Here is a 15,295-nt window from a genome sequence, read left to right on the forward strand (position 1 = left end):
CGTTATTCTATTGAAGTTTATACCAAATATATGGACGACTTGTGTTATCTTTATAAAATTACATCAATAAATTGCGAGAGTATAAAATGTTCTGTTACACCCTTACTTGTTAGCGGTAAATTTTTTTATGCTTTAAGGGGGGGTAAGGCTTGACAACTTTTTCTTTTTCATATTTTTTTTATTTTTTTTCTGAACCATCAACATCTCAAGAATATTGAGTTAAAATTTAAGGTCATTCCGAGAAAAACTAACGAAGTTACAGCAGGTTGAATAACGGTACCTTCAGCTTCCTGCGCTGAGTGTACAAAACTTTGAATAGATTTTCCCAAATATGTCATTTTGAAAGTCGTTGACCAGCCGACTGAAAAAACTATTGCATCGATCGTTTTGAAATTTAATTACTAACAATTTTACAATAACAAATAGGTCGATTTTTTCGTCTAAAATCGTCATTTTGGCTTGAAAATGGCTTGAAAATGGTGAATTGAAAAATTGAAACATTAAAAAAACTAGACGTCAATTGAAAGATAAACTAATAAACTAACGAAAGCATTTTGATTTTTTTGTTTCGGATGATCCAGTGATGCTGTAGGCTGGTCACCGCACAAAAACTTTTTTTCGAGCTGCCTACTGAGATCGACGATAAATCCGTTATTCCGCGCTATTTTTCGATAAAACTTTTTTTAAGTATCCTTCAAATGTTGTACTTTCATATAATAGTAAGTAAAATAAACCTGCAGCAATAATATTTTCTAAAAAAATTCAAGAAAAAAGGTCTTTTTTCGACGAAACAAACCTTACCCTCCCCTTAAGTTGTTTCAAAAACTTGTTTGTTTATGGAAAAATACTGAAATTAGTATACTGTTAGCAAAACCAATTTAATGTGTACTAAAAATGTTAGTACTAATTCCATTAATACATGTTAGTAAAAAGATATTGCTTTCTGAAAAATAGTACGTGCTGACTGGATAGTGCATTAAAAGTAAAATTACTTTGTGGTTTTAAGCTTGTACCAAAATATTTTCTGTGTCTTTATCCTTTATTAGTACGCATATTGCTTGGCGATTTCAACGCTAGGGTGGGCAAAGAAGGTGTCTTTGGCACAACAGTCGGAAAATTCAGCCTCCATGACGAAACATCACCAAACGGTCTGAGGCTGATCGACTTCGCCGGGGCCCGAAATATGGTCGTCTGTAGTACTAGATTTCAGCATAAGAAAATCCATCAAGCTACTTGGCTGTCCCCGGATCGAATCACTCGCAACCAGATCGATCATGTTGTGATAGATGGACGACATATCTCCAGTGTTTTTGATGTGCGTACGCTTCGTGGTCCCAACATCGACTCGGACCACTATCTTGTAGCAGCTAAGATACGCACCCGCCTCTGTGTAGAAAAGCGTACACGTCAACAAACACAAGGAAGGTTCGACATCGAGAAGCTGCAATCACAACCGACAGCCGAACGATTTTCTACTCGACTTGCACTCCTGCTCTCTGAGAGCACTCATCAGCATCTCGGTATAAGGGAGCTGTGGGACGGCATATCAAACTCCTTACGTACAGCTGCAACCGAAACCATTGGTTTTCGGAAAAGTCAAAAAAACAGCTGGTATGATGAGGATTGTCGTCTCGCAGTGGAGAGAAAACAGACTGCCTACCTCGCAATGTTGCGATCGACCGCAACACGAGCGGGATGGGAAAGATACCGAGAGCTGAAGAGGGAAGCGAGACGCATTTGCAGACAAAAAAGAAAGAGGCCGAAATGCGTGAGTATGAAGAGCTTGACAATCTGGCCGACAGGGGTAATGCTCGAAAATTTTACGAAAAGATCCGGCGACTAACTGAAGGTTTCAAGACCGGAGCGCACTCCTGTAGGACCCCCAGAGGTGATCTAGTTATTGATGACCAGAGTATACTGAGTTTGTGGAGGGAACACTTCTCCAGCCTGCTGAATGGCAGTGAAAGTACAACACCAGGAGATGGCGAACCCGATTACCCAATCGACGACGATGGAGCAGATGTTCCATTGCCCGACCGTGAAGAAATTCGAATAGCAATTACCCGCTTGAAGAACAATAAGGCGGCGGGTGCCGATAGATTACCGGCTGAGCTATTCAGATACGGCGGCGAAGAACTGATAAGGGGCATGCATCAGCTTCTTTGCAAAATATGATCGGAAGAAAGCATGCCCGACGATTGGAATCTCAGTGTACTCTGCCCAATACACAAAAAGGGAGACCCCACAATTTGCGCCAATTACCGTGGGATAAGCCTCCTCAACATCGCGTATAAGGTTCTGTCGAGCGTATTGTGTGAAAGACTAAAGCCCACCGTCAACAAACTGATTGGACCTTATCAGTGTGGCTTTAGACCTGGAAAATCAACAACGGACCAGATATTCACCATGCGCCAAATTTTGGAGAAGACCCGTGAAAATAGGATCGACACACACCATCTCTTTGTCGACTTTAAAGCTGCTTTCGACAGCACGAAAAGGAGCTGCCTTTATGCCGCGATGTCTGAATTTGGTATCCCCGCAAAACTAATACGGCTGTGTAAGCTGACGTTGCTCAACACCAAAAGCTCCGTCAGGATCGGGAAGGACCTCTCCGAGCCGTTCGATGCCAGACGAGGTTTCAGACAAGGTGACTCACTCTCGTGTGATTTCTTTAACCTTATACTGGAGAAAATAATACGAGCTGCAGAGCTAAACAGAGAAGGTACAATCTTCTATAAGAGTGTACAGCTACTGGCGTACGCCGATGATATCGATATCATTGGAAACAACACCCGCGCCGTTAGTTCTGCTTTCTCCAGACTGGATAAGGAAGCGAAACGTATGGGTCTGGTGGTGAACGAGGACAAGACGAAATATCTCCTGTTGTCAAACAAACAGTCAGCGCATTCGCGTCTTGGCTCCCACGTCACTGTTGACAGTCATAACTTTGAAGTTGTAGATAATTTCGTCTACCTGGGAACCAGCATTAACAGCAATAACAATGTCAGCCTGGAAATCCAACGCAGAATCACTCTTGCCAACAGGTGCTACTATGGACTAAGTAGGCAATTGAAAAGTAAAGTCCTCTCTCGACGAACAAAAACCAAACTCTACAAGTCTCTCATCATTCCCGTCCTACTTTACGGTGCAGAAGCGTGGACGATGTCCACATCCGATGAGACGGCACTGGGAGTTTTCAAGAGAAAGATTTTGTGGAAGATTTATGGTCCCTTAAGAATTGGCAACGGCGAATACCGCAGACGATGGAACGATGAGCTGTATGTGTTATTCGACGACATAGACATAGTCCAGCGAATAAAAAAACAGCGGCTACGCTGGCTAGGACATGTTGTTCGAATGGATGAAGGTGCTCCAGCTCTGAAAGTATTCGATGCAGTACCCGCTGGTGGAAGCAGAGGAAGAGGGAGACCTCCACTCCGATGGAAGGACCAGGTGGAGAGGGACCTGGCTTCGCTTGGAATAACCAATTGGCGCCAAACTGCCAGACGGAGAGATGCGTGGCGCGCTGTTTTAGACTCGGCTATAACCGCGTAAGCGGTGTCTACGCCAGTCAAGAAGAAGAAGAAGTACGCATATTTTCCGTGTTTAAGTATACCGAACATTTTAGTACAACATTTTATTTTTAGTACTCCTTAAATTGTGTACTAAAAATTACATTTATTTTATTTTACTTAAAAAATAATTATTTTTTCTTCTTTAAATTTTAAAATCTCAACTCGACTACCTCTAATTAAATTCTTTCATAATCAAATTTGCGGTGGCCCAAAATGTGTCTGCGTAATTGATTATCTAATGCTCCGGTGAAAACGCACAGTACCGCAGCCCGCATTTACGAAGCGATGAAATCCGTTGTCCAAGTATCAAAGACTACTTTGCAGTTGTCAAAGGCAACAAGTAGCGACAGCAAGCAACTGCAACAACAATAGCAATAGCAAAAGCTTTGACAAGCGAACTTCACTCCTCGCCAAATGCAAAAGCGGACTACCAGAGGTCTGATGGCCAGCGACATGCCAGCATGTTAAGCTGTCAACAGCTGTCTACACAAATGATTGGACAGCAAAAATTTAGTGCGTCAACTTAGTGGGTGGGAGGCGAGGAGATGTAAGCTTCTATGCGTTTGAGAGAATTAGTTTCTGTATAGTGTAATACCAAAGACCCAACTCAAGCTCGAAACTGATTTAGTATTCGATCTATATTCGTAACACTATTTTAGTTCTGATTCCCAACTTTAATCCGACCGCATTAGTGATCCCCCATTCATTAATGAGTCTGATGGATCTGAATCCAATTTGTATCTGAAAGAGAACTTTGGAGTTATCTTAGGAAGTGATCTATTTGAGTTGATAATCTTTCAGAAGCGAAAAATACTTAATGATTGCATATAAAACCCCTCAGTATGAAGCCCAAATGAACGTCAACAAGAATGTCCTGTTCCAAACATCAAATATATTTAACAATACCACCCACATGAAAACTGTAGAAATTTTAGTAGCAAACCTTTTGGCGAAAAGTTAAACAAATTTGCTAACAAATACTTAGTAAATTAAAGAACACAAATATTAGCTAACATTTATACATTTTAAATACGAGGGCTGCTATATATATTTCTGGCCTAATAATGGAAATAGGAATATTTATCAACGAAAATGGTTTTATTGTTTTTCAAAATATTCTCCATCAAGATTTATACACATTTGCATGCGCTCAAACCAATTTTCGAAGCACTTTTTTTGAGCCTTTTTTTGAGCGATTGTCAAATTGTGCGGGATCCAACGAGAACAAACCTATTTTACGGCCAGGTGTTCATGCATTATCGAATGTATGCTGGTGGGAGAAATGCATAGGCATGCATTATCAGTTCACGTACGGCATCGATGTTTTCTGGCACAATGGCTGTTTGGACGACCTTCACGGAATTCGTCTTTGAGCGAGCGTCGGCCACGACAGAATTCGTTGTACCAGTTTTTCACAGTGCTATAGGATGGTGCTTCACAGCCATACAAAGATTTTAGTTCATCGATGCACTCTTGTCGCGATAATCCACGTCGAAAGTTGTGGAAAATGATCGCACGAAAATGTTCACGAGTTAATTACTTTTTTTGGCCGAGATGAATTTTTTAATTCCCTGTAAATAAAACAATTCACGATTAAATGACAAAACGTTCTGAGTGATGTTATGCTAAAAAATGTCAAACTTTCCAATAGAAATGTCAGATTGCACCTGGCAACACTTAGTGTTGCCTAGGCCAGAAATATATATAGCAGCCCTCGTACTGAAAGACAGCCAATCGTGGACTTCTTGCAATACAAACAATTGCGCGCCTAAAACTCTACAAACGATATATGATAAGTGCATTACTTTTCAATTTGCGCAAATATTTTTCCAGCCCTGAAATGGCAGACACATTTTTGCTATGCAATTTTATGTCATACTGATTACCAACACAAGGCGACAATAATTGTCGAAATACATATAAAAGTGGTGCATACTTACAGGCGCGCAAAGCACCTATAAATTCTCATCGCGCAATTTGCGAAGTCAACAAAAATGAGAGTTGAACAAAATGCTGTAAATAAAAAGTTGAAAAAGTTAAATGATTCAGCAAAAGACGCAATGAGCTACTGCGTGTGTACGCCTAAAAGTAGGCAGCAGTGACAAATTGTCCCGACGAAATTGCTTCCTAGCGAATTTTTAGGAATTTAAAATGCGCACCAGAAAAGCCTATCAACACCATGTAAATATGCCTATAAATAAATTTTATATTCACACACACACACAATTTCCCTAAAATACACAAAAAAACTCATGTCGATGCATACTTTAAAGCTTCGCTCGTTTGTCAATTGAAATTATCTTACTGACTTCGTTGAAAATTTGCAGAGCATTTGCCGTTGCACGCCTGCAATGTCTGCCAGGTCGGCGGCTGTCATTTGACAGCAAGGAGATTTGGCTTACAAAGAAGTTAGTGTCTACAAACGCTCATACAGACACCCAACTCGTCAGGCACATCTGTTCATGTCCATGTACTTAAATATGCAATCGAGCAGATTTGGCACTTTCATCTGCGCTTTAAACAGTCGTTTGTTGCTACTGCTGGTTATTCGTTTTGGCAATGACAACCTCAAGTGGGGTGCCAGTCCCTCTACTGCATGGCCATTTTGGCTCGAACACTTTGATTGGTGGCACAGTTTCTTCTAAATAAAAACATTTGACATTTATGAAGAAGTATTAGAAATCGGTAGATTTGTACTAAAAATGATAGTACTAAAATTTTGAACTGTATTATTGTACTAAAATTTGAGTAGAAAATTTTGTACTAAAAGTTTTGCCTGTACTAATATTATGCTATTTAACCTTATACACCTTAAAGTGTGTACTAAATAATTATCTTAGCAGCAAACATAATAAACTTTGAGATTTATGAAACAACATTTTCTAATTGTGATTTGTACCAAAAAACTGTTCTAAATTATGTATTATACTAAAAATTCCGTTGAGTATTTTAGTAATGTACTAATATTCGTGCTAAAGACTATTTTTTACATAAATATGAAGCACTAAAATTTTTTACTAAATTTTTCTGGTACTAAAAATATCATGTTTAACTTAAATATGCATAAATATGTGCAAAATAATTGACTTAACCGTATAAAGCATAATATTTTACTCATAAAATATTAAATATTTTAAATTTTAGTGTTTTGTACTAAAAAACTACGAATAACTTGTGTACAAAAAATGTCTATATATGATAATGATGTGCCACAATTCATTATCAAAAATTTGTTTCTCGTGTTTGTGTTTCTCGAAATTGTGTTTTCGGTTATCGCCATTTTGTGGGCGTGGCAGTGGTCCGATTCCGACCATCTTCGAACTTAACCTCTTATGGTGCCAAGGAACACGTGTTCCAAGTTTCATTAAGATATCTTAATTTTTACTCAAGTTACAGTTTGCACGGACGGACGGACGGACGGGCAGACAGACATCCGGATTTAAACTTTACTCGTCACCCCGATCACTTTGGTATATATAACCCTATATCTAACTCGTTTAAACAAAACTATAATAGTCTCTTAGCAACTTTTGTTGCGAGAGTATAATTACGTGTATGTGCTAGTGTACTGAAAGTATGTACTTAAAATGAGTGCCAAATAATATGTACTAAAATTAATAACAGCACCAGGCTCTTAGATCACTAAACATCATAAAATAGCTTACTTTTTGATTGATTTTGAAACAGCACTCACCTTTATTTTTGTCCATCAAAAACTACCACAGGTACTAAATGTTGTTGTACTGTCTTCAAATTAATATACGAGTATTACGATATTGTATTTTTTTATTTTTATAGGATTTAATCACTTTAAATGGATTACCACTTTACTTTATTCGCACTTCGATTACATTATACATATTTTCAAACTTTAGTTTATACATAATAATAGTAATAAATTCCGGATTCATATACGTAAAACCTACAAAGTCAATTTAATCCAAGTTCATCATAAACAACTTATCAGTTGGTGTCAAGACAGTTTTCTCGGTGATAAAAGCTTTATGGAAATTGGCGATCTCCTTGCAATGTTTTCAAATGAACGACGAAATATTAGTACTCATTGAGAGCGAGCTTTAAGTTCGAAGGCACAATAGGTGGCTCCATTCCCCTAGCTTCCGGTTTCTCCTAATCAATATTCATGAAGAATGAATGTGTGGTAGCATTAGAGCGTGCATAGCGTCCGGCACACAAGCGATTATTTGCCTTCTCAGCGAGGAACAGTCAGGAACTGTGAAATGAAAACGAATGCTGCGAACGAGCTTTATGAGCATATATTAATGAAAAATACTAACGCCGGTTATGACGTCCATAGCTTCCTGAGAAAAATGCTTCGAAAAGACGGCTTTCTAATCTTAGATATTTTTGAGTGTGATCTCCTCATCCTCAGCCTCGAAGGGATTTTGTCGTGACAACTTTTCATAAATCAAAACACCATAAGACCACCAATCGACGGTATGGTTAAAAGATTCATAGTTCACGATCTGAAGTGAAACGCCCATAGATCTGCATGTGATACATAATAACACCGCTCTTCCAGTATTCCATAACGAAGAATAAGTGACCTTGAAAAACAAATGAGCCTGTTTCCCTTTTTTCCGTAGCTATTTGACTTCGTTTCCTACACTCGCCGACCAAACATAATTCCTTCACTTATGTGGGAGAGTGTGTGTCTGCAGGTGTAGCGTAATCAGCGTATTTAAACCGACACTGCGTAGTCCGGATTCACGTAGGAGAAGCCCACAAATTCCGTTTGATCTAAATTCATCATAAATACTTTATCCGTTGGTGTCAGATCCGTTTTCTCCGAAGTGAATTGCTTATCGAAATTTGAGACATCTTTGCGATGTTTCTGTGTGTGCGTAGTTCAAGGTATTTGCATATTAATTTCAAAGAAAGGAAAGTAGAAAGTATATTATTTGAAAGAAATCATCAAAGAAGAAATATTTTTCAGAAAATATTTTGTCTTTTATTTTTTCACTTACAATTTTCGGCTTAAATGGCGGCTGCACTTCACGATTCCCAATTTTCTCCCAATCGATGCGTCGGAAGAATGGATGTATACGCACATTGGTTGCTTGGTGAGGAACTGTAAGAAGAAGAGGGAGGAGGAGGAGAAGAGGGAAGTTGGAGACAACAGAAAATATGAGTCTAGCAATGATTGCATTCTGGTGGACTATATCACATCTAAGGCAATATTATTAATAATTTTTAATTTATAAAAAAAAATGTTCTAAAGAATTCACAAGCCTCCTTCAGCTAGATTGAAACTTGTAGAATATTTTCGATATTGTCACAACTTCTTTCAATTCACAAATGTAAAAAACATCATTTTTCTTTCCATAAAACACATGTTACGTAGATGTTTTATCTATATATTTTGTCATATTCTAGATAAACTCGACAACGAACAGATGATACACACGTCAGACTGTTTTTGGTTGGGTTTTTTTATCGTATATGAATAACTAATGAATCATATCTGTTTTAGAATACTATATACTTCTATAACTCTTTAATATCCTCACTCGACCATTAGTTGGTGGTGAAGATTCCAAAGAGACCATAAATAGGTTTAGCTTAGAACCCACTCTAATGCATATTGCTTATTGGGGAGTCCTATTTGAGGTTCTCAAATATCTGGTATAGATGTTTACTCAATTCTATGATTCATTGGAATCTATATAGCGTGACTTCAGCTTTGGGTTATTATTGCGGGATTTATGAAACTCTAGATTTCAAAAACAAGGTTAGTAGTCTCTCGAAAATTGTAACAAAGCTTTACCCATAATTTTTGGATTTTCAAAACTTATATTAAATATTATTTCCTATTAACAAAATCTGAACCGTATCTATACTCGGCTTTAAAGTGTAGAATTATTAGAATTCACAAAAGCTCAACAGAAGCTGTTTTATAGAATAAATATAAACAGATAGTGTAAACAGTTGGCGCTTATAACTTATTACACTTCCAAATTATATATGCACTAGTGCCGGGCTGCTTGTCGGACATTTAAAAATAATTTATGCCCAACAACATATGTGTGTATAATTAATTTATGTCCAGCCAAAGCGACAGTAAACAAAACAAAACAAAAATGTAAATATAAACAAAAGAACAGTCGATAGCTTAAGGCTTTGAGCTATTGTGGTGCGATAAAACAGTAAAACGCAATAAAAATAAATCGAATAAAGCTTGACATAAGTGCGTAATTATTTTAAAATAACAAAATTTTCTTCATTTTACTCACCCCTTTGCACGCTTCTTTCGCCTCCTTGCTCAAACTCTTCGGATAGGAGACATTGTGATCGGTAATGGCAGCAAACAACTCTTCTTCATCCTCACCATCGAACGGTGGCTGGCCGACGAGCATTTCGTAAAGTAAAACGCCATAGGCCCACCAATCTATCGATTTGCCGTAGGGTTGATATAGAAGGATCTGTTGAGGGAAAGTGAGAGTTAAACAATTGTATGTGATGACATTGGTGGAGAAGTAGTTATAAGGGATTTGAAAAAGGGAAAAATGGAGATTACAGATAAAACTTTAGGAAATATTCAATATTTGAAACGCAGTTAAGTTGTGGGTTAAAAATTCTATACAAATTTGAAACAGTAAAAGTAAAAGCTTTAAAAAGTTTTACGCTACAAATTACAAATTATCCAACATTTAGGGCGTATTTAAGATAAATATTAAGAGTTTTACATAAATCTGAGGCAGTAGATGTCAAAGCTTTAGGATGCTTTTGAAAGCTTTTACTATTATACGACGAATTCTTCAATATTTTATATGTCGTTAAGATAAGGATTAAAAATTCTATTCAAATTACAAACAGTAGATGTGAAAGCTTCATGAAGCTGTTGAAAGCTTTTATTATTGAATGAAGTTTTATGAAATACTCAATATTTTAAACGTAGTTAAGATAAAGATTGAGAATTCTACATAAAATTGGGACAATAGAAGTTAAAGCTTTCAGAAGCTTTTGAAAGCTTTTATTTTTATACGACGAATTAGGAATTGTCCAATATTTGAAATGTAGTTAAGATAGTGATTTAGTTTTCTTCACACATTTGATATAGGAGCTTTTTAAAGCATTTACTTGTACACGATGAATTACAAATTATCCAATATTTCAGACGTATTTAAGATAAGGATTAAGAGTTCTAAAATATAAATATTAATGGAAGCTTCTACTTAACTGCAAGATATTAAAAAACATTCCTAGCCGACCGCTCAAGCAGTCTAGTATCGCCATCTTAATTGCTACGCAGATAAGTAAACAAAAATTGGAAAACTTACACAGCCACACACATATAGACTTGTATCGGAACTAATGAGTGTCAGCAGCCAGACACAAATACACGCAGACACTTGAACGAAATGTGTGTTTATCTTTGAAATGAAATCGAAATATGTGCCCCATTTATTATAGCAACTACTTGCAACAATAACAACACAAACATAAAACAGTTTCCCTTTCACTGACTCCATTGGGCATCCTTTTACTTACCTCGGGTGCTATGTAGTCGGGTGTGCCGCAAAATGTCTTTGTTGTCTTATCACCAATAATATTCTCCTTACACATGCCAAAGTCAGCAATTTTAACATGACCATCGGCATCCAACAGAACATTGTCCAATTTCAAATCACGATACAAAATGCCTTTACTGTGTAGGAAGAAGAGCCCAGCGGCGATTTCGGCTGCGTAAAAGCTAATAAAAGTAGGCATCGAAGAAAAAATTTAAAAGGTATGTCTGTAAAGAAAATAAAGTAGTAAAATGAAAAAAGTGAAAGTTTTAAAGTGATATTGTGAAAAGAAACCAATATAAATTATACACTGCTGAGATTGGCCACTTCACAGAGGTCAATCAACGGCATAAAAGTCACTTGCGCCAGAGGTTAGTCAATACAATCGAATGGTTGGTTTTTTTCTTCTTTTTTGCTTTGTTTTGTTTTCTTCTTTGTTATACTTACACCGCTACCGGCTCCTTGAATTTGCCAAATTGTTGTATTTGAAACATTAAATCGCCACCATTGACATACTCCATGACAAAGAAGAGACGATCTAGTGTTTGGAAGCATTAGTGCAGCTGCACTAGGAATGGCGGCTTCTCGCCCAAAGCCAAAACACGTTTCTCAATCATTGTGCACTCGACATCATCGTCTTGTATAATGACATCCTTTTTCAGTATTTTAATGGCGTAGAGATCTTCGGTGCCCTTGCGTTCGGCCAACATGACCTGGAGCAGGTTGAGAAGCGAAAAAAACAGTTATGAAAAAAGGAGAAGTTTTATGATTTTTCAGGAATATCATAACTTTTTAAGTAAAAAATGAGTCAATAAAATTTTCTCCAAATCTACAAACATAAGCACTCTTTAAATTTGTATTCAAACAAACTTAAGCTATCAATAACATGACAATTGCTTTTCTTCAATAATTTTACTGCTCCAACTCCTCACTTCAGCACACTCACCTTGCCGAATGAACCTTTGCCTAGCACTTTTATGAAATTGAAATCTGTGGCACGTATCATATCCTTTTTGGATTGTGTCTGTCCATTTGTATCGCTGCACATCACCAGTGGTTTCTTTTGTGATGAATTCTGCGAATGAAATGCGAGTAGAATGGTGTAAGTAAGTGTGTGAGGTAAGAGTGAGGTATCAAATATTATTTCTCAAATTGGCTTATTTGGTTTTTGTTTTTTTTAAGCAATTTACCCGCATTTGACTTTTGAGTTTAAGTAGATCCTGTGTGGCATCGGCACATGGCACATTGTAGTATTCACCCTCCTCTTGTGTGAGCAATTTGAACCAGCCATCCGTGGGATTCTGGAAAATTTGAAAGAGACATTGAAAGATTTCAGAATATAACAACAATTTTTCAAAAGGAGTAAAGTTTCTTAAAAAAACTTAGTCGAACATAGAGGGGTCAAGTTCGGAAAGAACATGACAATATAGTAGTTTAAGAGTCTCATCTGTACCTTAGTTTTAGAATAAAGATGTGATTTGTGCTTTATTACACTCTATCATATCACAATCTATTCACTCTAAACCTACTTTTATGGCATTCTTAACCTTATACAGTTACTCTACCAACTCACCTTAATAACTTCGGATATGCCAAAGGATAGAGCGCCCATAAAATCATTGCGCGATGTACGATCCCAATCCCAGACCTCGATAAGTACACGCCGATCTTTGTCTTCTGGCTTAAGATCACTAAAAGAAAATACAGTTTGCAAAATATATATATGGATATAGAAAAATCACACATTAGTTCCAAAAAGCTCGGCTTAGTTATATTGGATAGCCAAAGTGTAGCATTGAATTCTAGTTCTATGAAAATACCTCTGAGTTTTCAAAGAGCTTTAAAGTTATATGTGGATATCCTTTTGCATTTAGAGAATTATTGAATTTTATTTTTAGAAGTAAAATTTTGAATTTACGACATTTTAAAATACATATGAGAATTATTGAATTTTATTTTTAGAAGTAAAATTTTGATTTACGACATTTTAAAATACATATGGGTTGGAAATCAAACTACCAATTAGTCATAGAATAAATAGAATAAATAAAAGTAACTCTGAAAATAAAATTAGCCTCAATGAGCACCTTTAAAAAACTATTTAATTATATTGTTATTTTTTTGGTTTAGAAAGCTTTCGAATTTGGGAAATTTTAGTTTTTGTCACACTTACAAAGCAAGCTTTGCAAATATAGCATCGTTGAATGAAGTAACTTTTGTACTAAGCTAGTAAGCTTTCAAAGAATAATCATAATTTCAACACTTTTCATTTCACATTGCAAAAAAGAGCTTTCACTCAGAACTTTTACAAGTATATTCATCACTTAGACATGCTTACTACCGTATTAATAATTACTCACTATTTGATGGTCTCATTCCAAATGGGATTTAGACATGCTTTAATGGTGCGCGTCTTCTACTTTGACTTTTCATGCTCATCTGGAATGAGTTTAACCTTAACATAGGGATCGCTAAGACCATTCGGGTCCATTGGAATGAGATTACGGCCTTCTTTAACTGAAATCAAGTATTTTTTAGTTTTGAAATCAATGGATACGTTAACATATGCATTGATAAATAAATATGTATCTACCGATGCATATAAAATTTTTGCGAAAATCTTTTAAAAGATCAAAATTAAATATTTATTTTATTGAAATAAAGTAATAAATGAAATAAAATATTTTTATTAAAAATAACAATAATTTATTATATATAGTTTATGAAAAATATGAAAATGAATAAAAAATATTTTATTAAAAATAAAATATGAAAATATATACATATGAAGTGGCTCTTTATTCGGGCAATTCCAAATAAGAACTGTGTTACAGTTACATGAAAAGCTTACATACTAGATCTTACAAGCGAATGGAGGATGGAGTAGGAGAAATAATAAGTGTAGAGTTAAGGATTCAGTGTTGTAAACCGTAGGAGTATGATAATAAGATGTGTAAACGTAAGGAATATAATAATAAGATGTGGTGAATATCTTGATACGTAACAATATAAAAACTATTCCCAACAATTTTCTTTAATTTCTAATGATTAAATAAATCAAAATATATATTTTTGAGAATTTTTAAAACATAAAAAAAAAATGCTATTCAATGTCTCCAATTCGCCCAACTTACTTTGCACAGTCAGCAAATTCTCCTTCACATTCAATACCAAATTCATGCGCCCACGGCGTTCGGTGTGATCGCAACCGCATAAGCTCGGAACATTCTCATTGCAGCGCGCATGCACATTCATGTCACATGCTGTTTGTTTGTCGTTGCGTAAGAGCCAAGTAAAAATTATACTTAAATCAGTATTTGTGTGTTTAGCATAAAATGAAAAAAAAAAACGTTTGTAAACAATTTATGGACTCTACATAAAATTAAGTTAAGTCCATCTGGACTAGTCTGCGCGCCAAGTGAAAGTGAATGTGTATCAAAAAGTCATAAAATAAATGTAAAAAAGGTGAATAAACACGCGCACACTTTCATATAAGAACATAATATTTACAGCCAATAAAAGACCCACACGCACTTAGTTATAGAAACACACACAGGCTACACCTTCAACACACACAATTAAAACTAAAATTTATTTTTATCAACGGATTTTTGTATTTAATTTGGTGTTAATTTTCTTACCTGTGTGGTATAGCTTCACGATTTCGAAGTGATTACGTTATATGATGATAATATGGGGTTTACAAAAAAATATATAAGTATACTTAATCTCAAATATTAAATAATATTAATTATTTTACCTTCAAGAGGATAAAAACAGTATTTTAATATTTTTTCTTTGGCGAGAATCATAATAATGTCAGTACCAACCAAGACTTACGTAATTATTTAATTATTTATGAATAAGCTTTAGAATTCTTCGTTATTATGCCTAAATGTCCTGGAACCTTTTGTCAGATATATAGCATTGCTTATTCACATCTTTGTGCCATTTGCCTTCACGTTGTCAGACAATTTGAGTTCCTCTATATTATCTTTTAAAGCTTTTCTTCTTTTAAACGAGCTTTCAGGTTTTTGAGGATGTTTAACCGAACCCTTTAGTTTGTTTTGTCCTAACATTCTTAAGATGAGTTGAAATAGTCGTAGTATAACTAAGGGGCTCAAATAACATACATTTTGTAGTAATAAGACCTTACCGTCTTCCAAGTATATTTATATTATTTTTAGTTAAAGG

General features: G+C 35.8%; 1 protein-coding gene and 1 pseudogene across 8 annotated transcripts in view; both read right to left on the minus strand.

Moving 5' to 3' along the window:
• Positions 1 to 15,295, minus strand: part of LOC105220342 (protein kinase C, brain isozyme) — a 699,782-nt gene that overhangs the window by 351,257 nt on the left and 333,230 nt on the right. The window lies entirely within an intron of this gene.
• The window catches only part of LOC105220009 (protein kinase C, brain isozyme-like), a 30,283-nt pseudogene continuing 22,346 nt past the window's right edge, over positions 7,359 to 15,295 (minus strand).

This window comes from Zeugodacus cucurbitae, chromosome 6 (assembly GCF_028554725.1).
Source record: "Zeugodacus cucurbitae isolate PBARC_wt_2022May chromosome 6, idZeuCucr1.2, whole genome shotgun sequence".
Taxonomy (NCBI): Eukaryota; Metazoa; Arthropoda; class Insecta; order Diptera; family Tephritidae; genus Zeugodacus; species Zeugodacus cucurbitae.